The following is a 16,514-nucleotide window of genomic DNA, read 5'->3' on the forward strand; positions in this document are numbered from 1 at the left end:
GACCTGCTTAGGGGTGCTGCTGGCCGCCAGAACTAAGGCCAGATGCCAGAAGTGACAAGTGCCATATAAGCGCCCAGGACCCAGTTTTTGACCAGTGCGATCCAGTTCACATATAGCACTAAGCCTTCACCCTCCAGATGACCTTCAGAAATTATCACCTGATTGTAATAACAATAACCACACCTACCTGGGCCTTGATAGATTCATCCCTGCCCATTTAAGGGAAGAAAAAAGGTGACACGGATTCCGAGAAGCCTTCTCTCCCTTCCCAGAAAAACCCCACATCAACTTGCCCACCGGCCCCTTAATTACGCTAACGCCATAAAACCATGACCCTGAGACTTAACTCGGGAGAAGGTACCTTTAGAACATGAACTCCCCTTCTCCATTAGCTGGCCATTGAATAAATAACCTGTTTGCCATCAAATACTGTTTTGTTATTTGGTTATTTGGCGAACAGTGACAAAATCTACTATTCTGATAACAACATAATTTAAATAGTTTTAATTTATAAAAAAAATTGTTGGCCTCCAGCTATTATTGAATATGTAATCAGGGCTTGGTTTAAAGATAGATGCTTTATGATAATAGGTTTAAGAAGGAATATGACAAGTTCGCTCTAGAAATTCAGTTCTGGATTAATGAAATACATTGGTCACTACTATTATGACACTCTCTCATACAACTAAATATCATAATTATACTCTTCTTATCTTAGTTTTTGGATAGCACCTGCAGGGCTGTGGAGTCTGATATTAACATTTAAAAAAATTTTAAAAATCTCATAGTGAAAGCAGAATCCATACAGAAAAAAATTATTTATATCATTGGTTCTCATTTTTGGGTGTTGGTGTTTTGCTTTGTTACTTTGGGAACAATCAATATAAATAGAAACCTGACCTTTACTAGCTCCTCCTGGTTCCTTTTGCTTTGAGGGAAAAAATACCTGTGTACAGCTTTTAATCAGCTGATTTTTCAATAAAATGTCAATAATGAATATTAAAATGTGTTTGAGTGACTCTTGGCAATTAGAGAATTGGAATTGGAATCGGAGATAAAACAGAATAGCTTAGACCTGAATGATGTCAGTTAGATCATTTAAATTTTTAGTAAATGAAAAGACCATTCTCGATGTGCCTTTGCAAATACTATTTTTAATTTGATTTATCCTTTTTTACTATGCCTTAAAACATTTCTACAGGAGTTCCCTTCATGGATTCTTTCCCAAAGATAATATGATGATGAGATCTGTTTCCTGCATTGTCTAATCCTTACAACAGTAATTACAAGTTTAAAAATACCAAACATGTAATGAATTCCTATATGGCACTGTTTGTATCCCATAACCATATCGATATGGTTCTAATAGCTAACAGAGACATATGCGCATTTCCTTCTAATTTTATAAATCTTAACTCAAGCGATAATCCTAGGTTAAACTCTATCTCCGTCACCTAATGTTGATATCACCTAATGAATGATAAAATATAGGAATGAATTTTATGGCAGATTAGTTCCTTAACTGTCTCGGAAGAGAATTGCCCTGGTTGTCAGTACAGAGCATTTGAACAGCTGAGTTAGAAGCATGTCAGGTTGGTAGTTGTGTTCCTAATTGAGGAAAAATAACTGCAGTGATAAGTACTTATCTAAATTTCGGCCCTCTTTTCCACCTAATTTTGAGTTCATGAAAACTCATTTCCTAACAAATGAATTAAGGGCAGTGATTGTTATTCATAGGCAGGTTGTTAGTATTTAAGTAAATTATTTTGGCCTGGTAGTTTATTTTAGTTACGTTACCATAATGCATAAGATAATCATAGCATTTGCTTATGCTGTGCTGGCATTTTTAAATGTAAATGAAGCTTTTGTTTGTAGGGTAATTTATTGCACCACATAGCAGACCCTGAGACTCACTAGTACATTATAAACAATTTTAGTAAGTTTTGTCTTTTGTACTTTTTTAATGAGGACTGGTCTTATTTTGTTCAGGGGAAAAAAACATTAAATTTGTCTAGAAGGATTATAATAAAGTGAAATAAGCATTAGGTTTAAGACGTGGTTGGGATGATCAACATGGATGTTTCTCCTAGGTTTGGTTAGTGACAGTCATTTAAATATGTATGTACCACATGGAAACTGAGTTTCAGCCTCTCAAAGATTCAAGATGGTGCCCGTAGATAAGAAGCTAACTTCACTATGAATTTCAAGACTCAATCCATCTACTTTTGACCAGTTAAACTTTTGACCACATACAAAGAACTGCTTTTTACTGTCTTTATGATTATGTCTTAAACTTGAGTTATTTCTCTTGCTTGACTTATAAACTACAGATTAATAACAAAGGGGAGAGAAAAGAGAAATTGAGACTTTCCCTTTTTTATCTTATCCTTGTGATCTTTTAAGTATTGTAAACTTAGAGAAAAAGCCATTTGTTGAAAACCTTCAACTCAGATTTATACAAATTATAATGTAGTCAAGGTCAAAAATTTAATCACACAAATCTAATATACAAAGTCAACTTAAAAAAAAAATTCTAGAAGTCATTTAATCTTCCTTATAAGTCCCCAGTCCACTTAGTAGAGGAGAAATTTAGATTTATCCTTTACTTTTATCTTGATTTTATCTTGTTTAAAAAGTTTCCTTTGGTCAAATTTCAGTTCATTTTAAGTCCAATTAGGTTTTTACATTTTCTCATATTCAAGGTGAAGTGTGATTACACTTCCCAGCAACAAGGTAAGGAAGGATAGGTAATCTTAGTGCTGTCCTTCTTGACTGGTCCTTGCCATTGGATGTTGGGCTGCTTGGCCTCTTTAATGTCATCAGCTAAGATCCATACGTCCATCTGTCCTCTTGATATTATATGGTAACCACTGCTGCTGATGGTTGGCCATATGCAACCCATCCCAGGTCTCTGGGACATCCCAGGTCTGCAGACTGAGTGAATCTTTCAGCAGCTACTGTGGCCTCGCGAGGGCACACAGAAACTTCCTGATTTCTTGAATGCCAACAACAATTAGTAGGGTGATCTCATGATCCCCTACTTGACAAAGTCTCCCCCTTGCTGTGTTATCACACAACATGTTGGACATGGAGGTAAATAAAACAAGGCAAGCTTTCTTGGTTTGTCTCATGCTTATTTGTAGGTTTCTATTTCTACCTACTCCCCAACTTGCCCACTCAGATTTCAACTTGGACCTCAACAGACCCAGAAGGGGCAGGCTTTCTGCTTTTTCCTTTTTATCTGAACAGGATTTCCTTTTGGTGATACTTTAAGGATTCGTTGAGTCACTAAGCATCCAGACTTGGCTTAAAGATATAAGGATAATCTTTGATAACCTATGAAAGAGGATCTGTGTCTTCAACCCAACATGGGTTGGGTGACAATACAGGGAAGTCAGAACAACTTGGACCCATGGATTCTATGAATGGAAATGAATATATATTTTTTTAGTTCTCCCAACGTTAACAGTTTTATAGAAACTAGAAGGAAATATTCTGACTCTTTCTCATTAGGTCTCTAAATTTAGATCTGATTAATATAAGCCATGTAGAAAACTAAAAATTTAACCATAGGAAATTGTCATTGTTGTATGTTAAAAGCACTCAGATACTATCATTGTGTGTCCAATTATTTCAAATCTTCCCTTACTTGTTTTTGTGATAATTAATTTGGGGAATCTCCAACCCAATGAATCCACACAGGTACACTTATACACACACACACATACACACACGCACGCATGCACACACATACAGAGGCACAGCATTCTGTCAGTCTGGTCTTTACAAAAATGTTGATTTACTATAACATAGTAAGTTATGAACTTTCAACTTGATAGATAAGAAATTATATACTTAAATAATTACATTGTGGTGTCTCTGTACTCATGTTACACCTATATAAATGTGAATTTATATATATTTACATAATTTCATGTGACTTCTGTTTAGTGCATAGCCAGAGAGTATATTATGAATACACCTGACTTCTTGCTCTGCATTGTTTTCTGAGAGGCTTTATTTGCCATTTGCTTTGTTCTTTTCACTATCAAAGTATCCAATTTCAACTTTTTAAAACATTTCAAGCATAATAACAAATCTATTTTTTTCCCAAGAGACTTTCATTCGGATAGTCTCCATCCTTTGAAATCTGGACTGGTTGCTTTCTTAAATCTACACAACTGTCCTGAGATTTCTGAACATTTGCTTCCTCAATACGCTCTATTATTTTCTAGAGATCATATTTCCGATTCTGGGAGTTAATTCTTCATCTGTCTGAAGTACATCTTCAAGGAAGAAATGGCATAGAGGGTTAAGTTGTATGAATCATTCATTTTCTAAAAATATCCTTATTCTGCCTAACTTAATTTGTCTCGCAGCAGAATTCTAGATAGAAAAGGATTATGCTAGAATTTGAAGACATTTTCTCTTTGTATCCTACCCTCCAGCATTGCTGACTAAAAGCCCGATTCCAGTTTTATTCTCTGTCTTTTTGAGATTGCCTTGTTTCCCACCTCTTGACACCTTGTGTATTAGTTTTCTAGAGCTGTCATAACAAAGCACCACAAACGAGTGGCTTGAAACAAGAGAAATTTGTTCTGGAGACCAGAAGACTGAAATCAAGGTGTTGGCAGGGCTGCGTTCCCTCTGCAGGGTCTAGAGAAATATCCTTCATTGCTTCCTTCCAGCCTCTACTGTTGTCTGCAATCCTTGGTAGTACTTGGCTTGTAGGCATCAATCCAAACATTGCCTCTGTCATCAGAAGGTGTTTTTCTGATGTGTCTGTGCCTCTCTGTCCAAATCCCCTGCTTCTTATGAAGAAATTAGTCATTGGATTAGGGTCCACCCTATAGTAAGACCTCATCTTAACTAGGTAATGACCCCATTTCTGAATAAGACCACTTTCTTAAGTACTGGGAGTTAGGACTTGAAAAATCTTTTGGGGGAATTGGTTCAACCCACAGCACCATGAATTAGAAGAAAATTTTCTTTTTTATTGCTAAGCATTCTGATATCTTGAAATTATGAAACTAAGTATGGCTTTCTTCATGATTTTATTTAGTAAATGTTATATAATTTGAAAATGTCTATGTCACTTTAATTTGGAGAAATTTTCTTATCATATCTCTGATAATTCCATCTCTATTTTTGCAGGATTTGTCTCTGGATATTTTTTTGTTTATCTCAGACTTATTCTTTCTTGTTTCAGGCTTTCCTTGAATGTATAACCAACATTGTTTTCCCATAGATATTTTTAAATGTGGCCATAGAATTTTGTACATTAGTAACTCTGTAAATATGGACAAGACTTATCATCTGTTCACATCTATTCTTGCTTTAGAATAGAACCAGACATCCTACCGAAGACCGCTCCTACGCAAGCAGAGAAACACGTTGTTGTGGGTGTCCAACTAGGTACTCAAATCTTCTCGACATTTTCTTCAGTTTGCTTGGAAAGCAAACATCCCTTTTTGCCTTGGGTATGATCACATGGCTATGTTACTTCTGTTTAGTAAAATATGATCAGATTTGAGATGTTAAGTGTTCTGCACAGAGTCCCTCACTTATATCTGATATATTAAGCCACACCTCTTTGGGGGTCTGTCATCTGTGCTGAGAACCCTTGGGTCATATTAAGATAACTTAACCTTATCAATCAATGACTACCCATCAGCTTTCCTTCTTCCTGAAATTTTAGAAATCTCTCTTTTGCTGAAGTCTGCTCTATCCTTTTGCTCTTATGGGATTATATGTTTCTTTTTTTTAAATTTTAACTTGATTTCAGAAAGGAACTTTGTAAGTTATCCGTGGCATATCTACCATATGTCTTCTAAGTAGTTCTGTTGTTGTTTTTAATTTCAAGCAGGATGACCTTATCTCCTTGAAGAATTGTTGTAGGGAATTGGTTTCTAGGTGAAAATATTCAAAGAAGACAGTTACTCAGAAAAAGTTAAAAAAACCAAAACAAATGAACACACAAGCAAAACTCTATTTCACCAAGGTACACAAGACTTTCTGTGAAATCAACAAACTATGACCACAAAGCAAAGAAAGAGTAAAAAATTTTCAAAGATAATATTTACAGACAACTATCTGAGGAAGCCAAAATGTAAACACTTTATTCTACTCCTCCCTTTTCTTTACTTTTTCTATTTATTCATGTCTTATCCTTCCTCCCTTCTTTTTTATCCTCTGTGTTTCCCAGGGACCTCCAGTGTTTCCCAGGGACCTCTGTGTTTCCCAGGGACCACCAACCATGTTCATTTTGTCCTTCACCTTACTTCTCCTACAGGGCCAGAGGGCATGCTGCTGCTCTTGCTGAACTCCCACAACCTTTCCCAGTGAAAATAGCATTGCAGTGTTTGGCTGCTCCAACTAGGCCTTGCATATCACTGTCTTGTGTAATCTGGACTAAAAATAAAATCTGTCTAAAATGTTGTCATGAGATATTTATAACACCTGAGGAATACATAAACATTTAAATGAATGTACAGCTAGCGTTTGATTGATTTATGGGCAGGTAAACTTACGCATTCACAAATATTGAGGTAGAATGTGCATAAAGGAAATACATAGATTTATGGTCTTTGAAGTGCCATTTGTTCATTCTGCTTGTATACAATCTTATTTTTCACATTTCGCTTTCTGTTTTTCCTTTCGCACTATTTTTAAGTTTTTATCTTTATGACCTATGTGCTTATTTGTAAGCTACCTCCAATATTATTTAGGGGTATATTAGGGTTTTTCAGAACCAGCAGGACATATGGAAGGGGAATTTTTGTAGGAATTAGCTTATGCTTACGGGGACCTGGAAATACCAGGAAATACCACAATCTGCCCTTGGCAAGCAAGACACCAGGAAAGTTGGTGGTATGATTCAGCCTGAGTCTTAAGACCTGAGAATTGGGAGATTGATGGTATAGGTCCCAACCTGAGTCCAACGGCTCAAGAACCAGGAGGGCCTATGTCTGAGGGTAGGAGAAAATGAATCTCTCTGCTTGTTTGTTTTTCCTCTGCCATTTTGTTGCATTCAGTTCCTCAATGTGTTGGATGATGCCCACCCACATTGGTGAAGGTGATCTCTACTCAGTCTACTGATTCAAGTGCTAATATCTTCCATGAAAACCCCCACAGACAGACGTAGAAATATTGTTTTGCCAATTATCTGCTCATCCTCTAGCCCAGTCAAACTGACACATAAAATCAGTTATCACAGGGGTCCAGACATAAAATAAATAAAGATATATCTCCTCTTGATGAAATATGTATCGTATAATTACTATGGGGTGGAATCTATTTAAGTACCGAGGATGAAATGACTAATAGGCCATTTTTTCTCCTGCATAAATAAGTAGCCCACTTAATAAGAAAGATGAAAGTGAACAACCAACAGGAAGGGCATACATAATGCTTACTGTGGTTGTATGTACAAATTACAGGACTGAACGTGTTCTCTAAAACAGCCTATCTTCCCTAAACCAAAGACACCGAGGAATGGGAGTGCAGGTGAAGATGGGAGATAGAACATCTCTTATGATGTTCTTTCAAAGAATGTAAACTGCTAGATTTAATTTCTCTGCCTGGACACCCTCCCCTGTCTGCTCTCAATCAGCTAACCCTATTCTTTACTCATGGGTCGGCTCAGTTGCCCTTCGTCCAGGAACCTCCATCGCTGTTCCCATCACCAGCATCACCACCCACATTGGCATATTAGCAGCTCTCCGTCACCACCACCAGCATCCCTCTGACCTCCTTCAGGCTTGAAAAGAGCATTCTCTATTCCATCATAAAAGTGGGAAATTGTGTTGGGTACATAAAACATATCTGTTTATAGTCTTATTTATTTCTTTATACCGCAGAGGACGTTGTGCCGCGTTGTATTCCAGACAAGCCATAGCACATGGATGGCATACAAAGTATAGTTCTCCACTGAATCTTTTCCCTGTTTCTAAAAAAGATAAACCTTCACAAAAGAGGCGGAGTGCTTGTTTGGCAAGTAATACGATGTAGATTGGAACAAACTGGACAGATTTTAAAATCAGTGTGTCTGCTTTGTATTATAATTTATTCATGGCCTTGGTTTCATAGTAACATTGGAATATTAACCTATTAATGCCAGATTATTCTTTCATAATAATTCACTATAAGAATAAGGAGTTCTTCTTATTAAATGATTAATATTTAGTGAATGTTACATTAGCACTGTGGAAATGGGGAAATTCAGAAAACTTTTGATGAATAACAGAGATTTGATTTTTTTTTTTTTTTTTAGCATAGAGGAACCTGAACTAGTAGTAAAAAAATAATGTTCTGAATATAGGCTTCACTCTCTATGCAATCATTTCTCACTGAAACACACACACACACACACACACACACACACAAACATGCATATATATGTATATATAGCCATTTGCTTATAGCAAATAATTTCCAATATTCTGCATATGACTTACAATTTCCTGGATTTGAGAAGTAATTAGGAAATTTTACAGTGATCAAATACTGTAAGACTTATTATTCCTTATATATGTTAAATTACATACTTTCATCTATAGAGGAAGTGCATGACTAATGCATGATTTAAATGTATATAATTTAGACAAATGACATATTGCCAGATAAATCTTGCAGATGCCAAGAATTTAAGCAGGGACTTCAGAGGAAAACTAACTAACAGTTGGATTTTTCAAATCCTTTGGGAATAGTTGTGGAAAGAAATATTGGGACTTTTAATGAAACAGTATGAGCATACATGAAAGACTCAGCAGGCTGAGATGATGGTAGACGATATTCCCCCCAGCAAAGGAAAATGAATGAACAGACACTTGCTGTAACCCACCCACTGGGCTGGCAGTGCCCATGACTCCAGTAACCTCTGTTTGACTTGTCACTTGCAAGACAAATTTGTTCATCTATCATGACTGTCAGAATACCTTTTTGGCAACTGTATCAGTGATTAGCTATGCCTTGTTAGTGCTCAAGACATGTGTATCTGTCACATTGATAAAAAGGTCTTTTTTAAAAAATTTTCATTTCAACTAACATGTTAGCCTCTGATCATTATAATGCCAGCAAAGAGCCGCAATATTGATCAAACTCTCATTGACGACCTTTAAAAGCACTTACGTTGTTTGAGAAAAAAAGAACCACTATGCTATTCCACCCTAAGGAATATTAAAATTTGAGAAGAAAAGTAAACTCTGAAGTTAATATTTAGAATAACTTGGGAACTTATTCCTAAGTTTTTTGGATAAGTTTCTGACTGAGCCAAGCCATATGAACTATTATGTAGAATTTTCTGAAAATTTTCAGTTGATAAAAATGTATCCATACATTGTTTATTATAAAACACTAAGAGGTAATTGCAAATGTTTCAGTTACACTTGGGAGAAATATAATTTCAGGTGTGTATTTGTGTTTAGAATAAATAAAAAGGCAGATACAGAATTATGTAAATCAGAGATTCTCAAATTTGTATCAGCAACAAAGTCAAGTGTAGTGATTTTTTAAAAATAAATTCTCAGACCTAACCTTACTGAAACAAAATATCTCAAAAGAAAAGAGTGCCATGGAGTGAAAAGGCAAGAAATAGTCTCAGATAAACTATTTTTTAAAATGATATAAGGTGGTATTATTAACATTTCAGAAATATTTCATTGAGACAGAATATAATTGATCTCCTACAGATCAATGAGACCAAATAAAAAATGAGCATACTAGACAAACAGGAAGTTTAGAAGGAAATAAAAAGGGCCAGTAGGTGCATAAAACTTCCTTGAACCTCATTTAGGGTCAGGAGACATCAAAACAAAATAATAATAATATTTCTCTCTTTACCCATCAGATTTGCAAAATTAAATAAAACGTTTTAGAAGATCTCCACGATTACGGCCATGCCACAAGGGATTTAACAATACCAAGTGTGGGTGAGGTTGTTAATTCTGCCAGCTTTGAGGAGAGCTGTACAAATACCTCCCTGCAACTATAGTCTCATCGTAAAGCAAACGTGTCTGCCATGGCTTCTAGTGCGTCCTCGAACCATACAAAACGGTGACTAAGACTAACTAGCAAATGATTGATTCTCAAATTTTAATCAGTTCAATTAATTATTAACTGTGCACCTTCTCTGACTCATTTTCTCACTTGCAAAGTCAATCCTATAGAAAACATTATATGAATGATTAAGAGTGTACAAGGATGTTCATTGCCACGCTGCCTCCTGCAAAAGAAAGGCCATCTTAATGTGTATCAATTAACAAGAACAAGAAAAGAGCTGGGTCTCAGATACTTTGTAAAGGTATCTAAGATAACAAGTTTAAGAGCAAAGCAAAATTTAAATGTAAATATAGTGTCATGTATTGTCTAGAGTGTTTAATGGCTTGGGAAAAATAGCCCAGAGTTTGAAAGATCTGTTGGTGTGTTTTAGAATTTGGAGGGTAGGAACTAAAATCGGACACACAGAATACCAATCAAATGAACACACACGAATGAATTATTAAATATGGAGACACTTAGGCAAAGAAGCATCATCATCATATAAAACACTTGAATCAGCAGTGAAAATATTTGAGGAGTCACAATACCTAAGTATTTAGTTTTTATGCAGAAGCTTTGATTTCTTTAAAACACGTTATTCTAGGCGGAGTGTGGTGGATGTGGAAGCCACCGAGACCTCAGGCACCAAAACAGGTAGTTAAAAGCTCTTGTCTATAATTATTGAATCAAGAAATTGCTACCTAAGTATTATTATGGAAAATGCAAGCAAATACTGGAGGAACCATCTAAAAGGAACAGAGGAACAAGACTCTGTAAAGAAAGAATAGTCTGGACAGCCCATTAAGTACTGCTGATTTCAAATTTAAATCTTCAGTCTAACCAAATTTAAGATTCTTTTCAGTTTGAAAACTAAGTAAGATTTTTGTTTCTGTATTTGGTTTTGTTTGCTTGCTTGCTTGCTTGCTTTTTTGTGGAGGTAGGTCCGGATTTCCAGTATTTTCTTAGAAGATCCAAATTGCTCAACTGCTTCTCCTGGATTCCCAACATTTTCTCTATAATGTTTCCATGTGAAAAGAAGAGTTGGTAGATGTGTGGGGGTGGTGGGGTACATGATGGAAAAGATTACAGAAAAAGGGATAAATGCCACTATGGCATGGCAGAAGATATCAATACACAGTGCATAGTTTCTCCTTTGAAGTCAGAAACATACAAATGTTAACGCCTGGACGGTGTTAAATGTAATATTTTATAGATAAGATTTGAGAAAAGGAACCGTTTAATCTCTCCTATGGACTTTATTCTCCTATCATATCAAAATAATGCTAGCAATGGGTTAGGTACTAAGTTCCCATTCTCTTATTGTTTGAAAAGTAACAAGTCATCTCTTTTAGTTCATCATCAAGAAGGAAGTTTTCTGAAACAAGATATCCTTTACTTAAGGGAAATTACACTTTCAGCCAGAATGCATTTTATATCAATGGACAAGTAATTCTATTTTTAGCATGCATTTTTAGAAATAATTCCTTATGAGCTATATAAAGTTAGGCAATTTTACTATTCAATGTAAACCTCCATTAAATGTCTAAAAAAATGGGAATTATACTTGGAAAATTTGAGTTGATCCTTTCATTTGAGGTTATCATTTCATCGTAAATTAAGACACAGATATATCTAGGTATGTAAATATAATGTCACTGATGTATTAAAAATACAAAAAAATAACAACATCTGGCCTTCTAACTGGGATATAGAATCAACTTTTAAAAAATTACAAAAAGCAATTGAAAAGAATGATCTCCATTTGCCTGGTAGTATCAGACACAAAATATCCTCAAGTATTTATTCTCTAGGGCATTGATACAATACGATTTTTCCTTTTCTTTCAAATGGAAAAAACCAAAAAGACCATTCCATCCAAATCAATTTACACTGACAGGGTGGCATCATTAGCCATGCCATATGCCTAAAGATAAAATGGAATAATTAGTATGTGCCCCCGAACAGTAGATTGTTAATTTACTATGAATGTATTAATGCACATTAAATGGGGAATCACAGAAATCTGCAAATACATGAATCCATTTTTTTGAATGGCCCTATCCATCATGCCCAATAGCTTTCTCATATATATTTGTAATTCTGTAGTTGCCCCGACACCCAGGCATCCTTGGGCATTGATCTGCATTCTTTCATATAGATTTCTCTTTTCTAGAGTTGTGCATAAATGGAATCATGCAGTGTGCATTCTTATGTTTTTGGCTTCTTTCACTCGGCCTAATTATTTTAAGATTTATCCATGTTACGTGCATCAATAGTTCATCTTTTACTGCTGAGTGGTATCCGATCCGACCGCTTGTTTTCCAATTCACCTGACGACAGATATTAGGAATATTTCCAGTTTGAGGATGATCCTACTTACGGCTGCTGGGAACATTGATGAACAAGTTTTTGTATCAACATAAGGTTTTATTTATCTTACGTAAATCCCTAGAAGCAAAATGTTTGCTTCATGGGGCAGGACAATGTTTAAATTCTTTTTTTAAAAAATCCTAAAAACTACCAAACTATATTCCATAGTGGTGCCACCGCTTTATATTCTCATCAGTTGTGTATGACTGTTCCAGTTTCTCAACAGCAGGACAAAACCTATGTGGTCAGACCTTTAAGTGTAAAGACGTTCTGAAAGGTGTTCAGAGGTATCTCGTTGTGGTTTTAATATGTTTGCAAATTACTAAAGAACAATCATATTGAGCATCTTCTCACATACTTCTTATTCTTTGGTAAAAAATCTGTTGGCTCCTTTGTTGATGTTTAATTGGATCTTTTGTTTTATTATTGAGCTTGTGAGTTCCTTATATACTCTGCGTGTGTAAATTGCAGATACTTTACCCAAGTAAATAACTAGTTTATTCAGCCTCTTAAACTGTCTTTCAAAAAGCAGAAGTTCTTAATTATGGTAAAATCCAAAATAAATAAAACATACTGCATATGATGTAGATACTTTTAAAAATACTGAAACTTGTCTTATATCTTACTATGTAATTTATCTTAGTAAGCACACTGTATTAGCTCGAAAATGTGTAATCTGATGTGCTGCTGTAGCTTTCTTTATAAATGCCAATTAGGTTAGATTAGTCCAGAATATTTTCAAACTTTTATGTGGTTAATGATTTATTGTCCGCTTCTTCTTCCAATTCCTGTGAGGGAGTGTTAAAAATCTTCAAGAATAATTGGTCAGTTTTCTACTTCTCGATTCAGTTTTATCAGTTTTTACTTCATGTATTTTAACAGCTTTATTACGATATAATTCACATATCATAAAATTCACCCCTTTAAAGTGTAAATTGTAGTTTTTAGTATAGTCACAGAGTCCGACCACTATTCTCACAATCTCATTTTAGTATATTTTCTTCACTGTGGAAGAAATCCTACAAGCATTAGCAGTCCCTCCACTCTCCTCGCCCTGCTTCCCAGATCTGCAATGGATAATCTTTCTGTCCCCATAGCTTTGCCTATTCAGACCTTTTGTAAAAAGGGATCGTATGGTATGTGGTCTTGGAGACTGCGTTATTTGCAAGGTTCATGCACGCTCCAGCATGCGTCTGTGCTTGCTTCCTATTTGTTGTTGAGTTATATTCTATGGTGTGGATCTACTTGGTTCATCCATTTGTCAGTTAATAGGTATTTGAGTTGTTTCCACTTTGGGATCATTTTGAATAATGTCACTATGAACATTCTTATACAAGTTTTTGAGTGGACATATATTTTCACTGATAGATACTAAGGAGTGTAATTGCTGGCTTAGATTGTAATGATGGCTATCATTTTGAGAAATTTCTAGTTGTTTTGCAAAGTAGCTTCAACATTTTACATTCTCAACGGTATTGTATGAAGTTTATAATTTCTCCGCATCTTAGTCGACACTTGTTTCTGTCCATCTTTTTTTATTTTAGCCATCTTATTAGATAGGAAGTGAGATCTCATTGTGGTTTTGATTTACATTTCTGTATTACCTAGTGATGTTAAGCATACTTTCATGTGCCTAACAGCCATTCATATGTCTTCTTTGGAGAAATATCTATTCAAATATTTTACCCCTATTTAAATTGGGTTATTTATTGTTGTTATGATGATGATGTCCTAAAACCTTTTATATATTCTGGATACAAGTCCCTTATCAAACAAATTATTTAAAAATATTTGTAATGGTTGTCTTTCATGTTCTTGATGTTTAAATTTATAATACAGAAGTTTTTAATTTTGATAAAATCCAAGTTATCAGTTTCATCTTTAGTTTCTTGTGTTTTTGGCATAATACCTAAGAAAACATTCTCTAACTAAGGTCATGAATATTTATTCTTATGTTTCCTTCTAAGAGGTCTTGAGTTTCAGTTTATACATCTATGTCTTTAATCAATTTTGAGTTAAATGTGTTTAATAGGGAGTAAAGAACTTCATTCCTTTGCATGTAGATATCCATTTGTCCAGAGTCATTTTTTAAAAAGTTTATTCTTCCAATGGAATTTTCTTAGTGCCCTTGTAAAAAATCAATTGACCATAAACACAGTGTTTTATTACAGTACTTTCAATTCTATTCCATTGATCTATATGCTTAACTTTATACCAAGACCACATAATCTTGATTACTCTAGTTCTGTATTAAATTTAAAATCAGGAAATAGGAGTGCTACAAATTTGTTCTTTTTCAAAATCATTCACTCTTTAGGTCACTTGTAGTTCTCTGTGTATTTTAAGATTAAACTAGTAAATTCCTGCAAAAGAACAAGCTGGGCTTTTGGAAGGTGTTGTGTTTAATCTGTAGATGAATTTTGGGGAGTATTGTCATCTTGATAATATTAGGTCTTCCTATCCATAAACATGAAATATCTTTCCACATATAAAACTATTTAATATCTTTCAAGAATATTTTGTGGATTCTACTGTAGAAGTCTTACATTTTTTTTGTTAATTTTGACCCTATATATTTTATTCTTTTTGATGTTGTAATAAATGAAATGGTTTTCCTAATTTTATTTTCAGATAGTTTTATGCAGTGTATAGAAATAAAACTGCTGAGGTTCCTGGGTGGCTTAGTCGGCTAAGTTTCAGACTCTGGATTTTGGCTCAGGTCATGATCTCAGGGTCGAGATCAACCTGTGCATCGGACTTCATGCTCAGTGTGGAGTCTGCTTGACATTCTCTCTCTCCCTCTCCCTTTGTCCTTCCCTCTGTTCATTCCCCCCCCCCTCTAAGAATAAATTAAATATTTTTTTTAAAAAAAGAAATACAATTGCTGTTTTAAAATGTTCATCTTGAATCCTGCAAACTCTCTGAACTTATCTATTAAAATGCAACAGATTTTTTTTAGTATATTCCTTATGAGTCTTTATGCAGGATTATGTCCTATGTAAATACAGGTAGACTTACTTACTATCTTTCCCAATCTGGATGATTTCTATTTTTTTCTCCTGATTTTCCAGGTTAGAACCTCCAGTATGATGTTGGATAAAAGTGCTGAGAATGGACATTCTTGTCTTGTTCTTCATCTTGGTGGGAAAGCTTTTGGATTTTCACCATTAAGGAGTTCATCATTAAGCATGTGGTTTTCCCATTAATGCGTTATATCAGCTTGAGGAAATACCCTTATATTCCTTTCCTGTGGAGGCAGAAAAATTCCACATATAAAGTTTTGGTTTTAGCCATTTAAAAATAGGATATCCTGCAATAAGAATTAACCATTTAAAGAAATAAAAGTGTGTGTGTATTTAAGATAAAATGTGTGTGTATATATATATATATATATATATATATATATATAGTGTGTATATGTATACATAGTATATATAACATTTATGTATTTATATATATTATAATAATAATAAAAAAGACCAATTTAATTTTTGGAGCTTATAGAAATAACATCACTAAGTAGCATGTGTAATTTATTGAACAGAAATAATAAGTGACATCAAAATAAATCAAATTAAAATCTGTTTGGGAATAAAGCCATACAATAGTTTGAATCTAAAATTCATGCACAAATGCAAAGGGCCAAGAGTAGCCAATAGAAATCTTGAAAGGAACACAAAGTTGTAATATATGTACATTTCCAGATACTAAAAAATTACTATGCATTTATAATTATTAAGACAATGTGGTAATGTAACATGAGTAGAAAAAATGATCTCTGACATAAAAGAGAGAGACCAGACCCAAACCTATTCATATATAATGTCTATAAAGATTTGCCTGGATTTTATGTAGGTTTAACACTTCAGCTCCGTGGGAATAATGCAGTCTTTTATATAAATGGTACTGAGTCGATCAGATATGCCTCAATCATACCAAAGATCACTTCCAGATGGCATCCAGATATTAACGTAAAAGGTAAACCCCAAAAGACAAAAATGTGAAACATCCTCCAATCTCAAAGTTGGCAAAGATTTCTCCAATAAAACTCAAAATCACTTACTGTAAAGGAAAATATGATGAACTGAATTATATTAAAATTCAAA

The sequence above is a fragment of the Ursus maritimus genome, unplaced genomic scaffold, assembly GCF_017311325.1.
Source record: "Ursus maritimus isolate PB19 unplaced genomic scaffold, ASM1731132v1 scaffold_10, whole genome shotgun sequence".
NCBI lineage: Eukaryota > Metazoa > Chordata > Mammalia > Carnivora > Ursidae > Ursus > Ursus maritimus.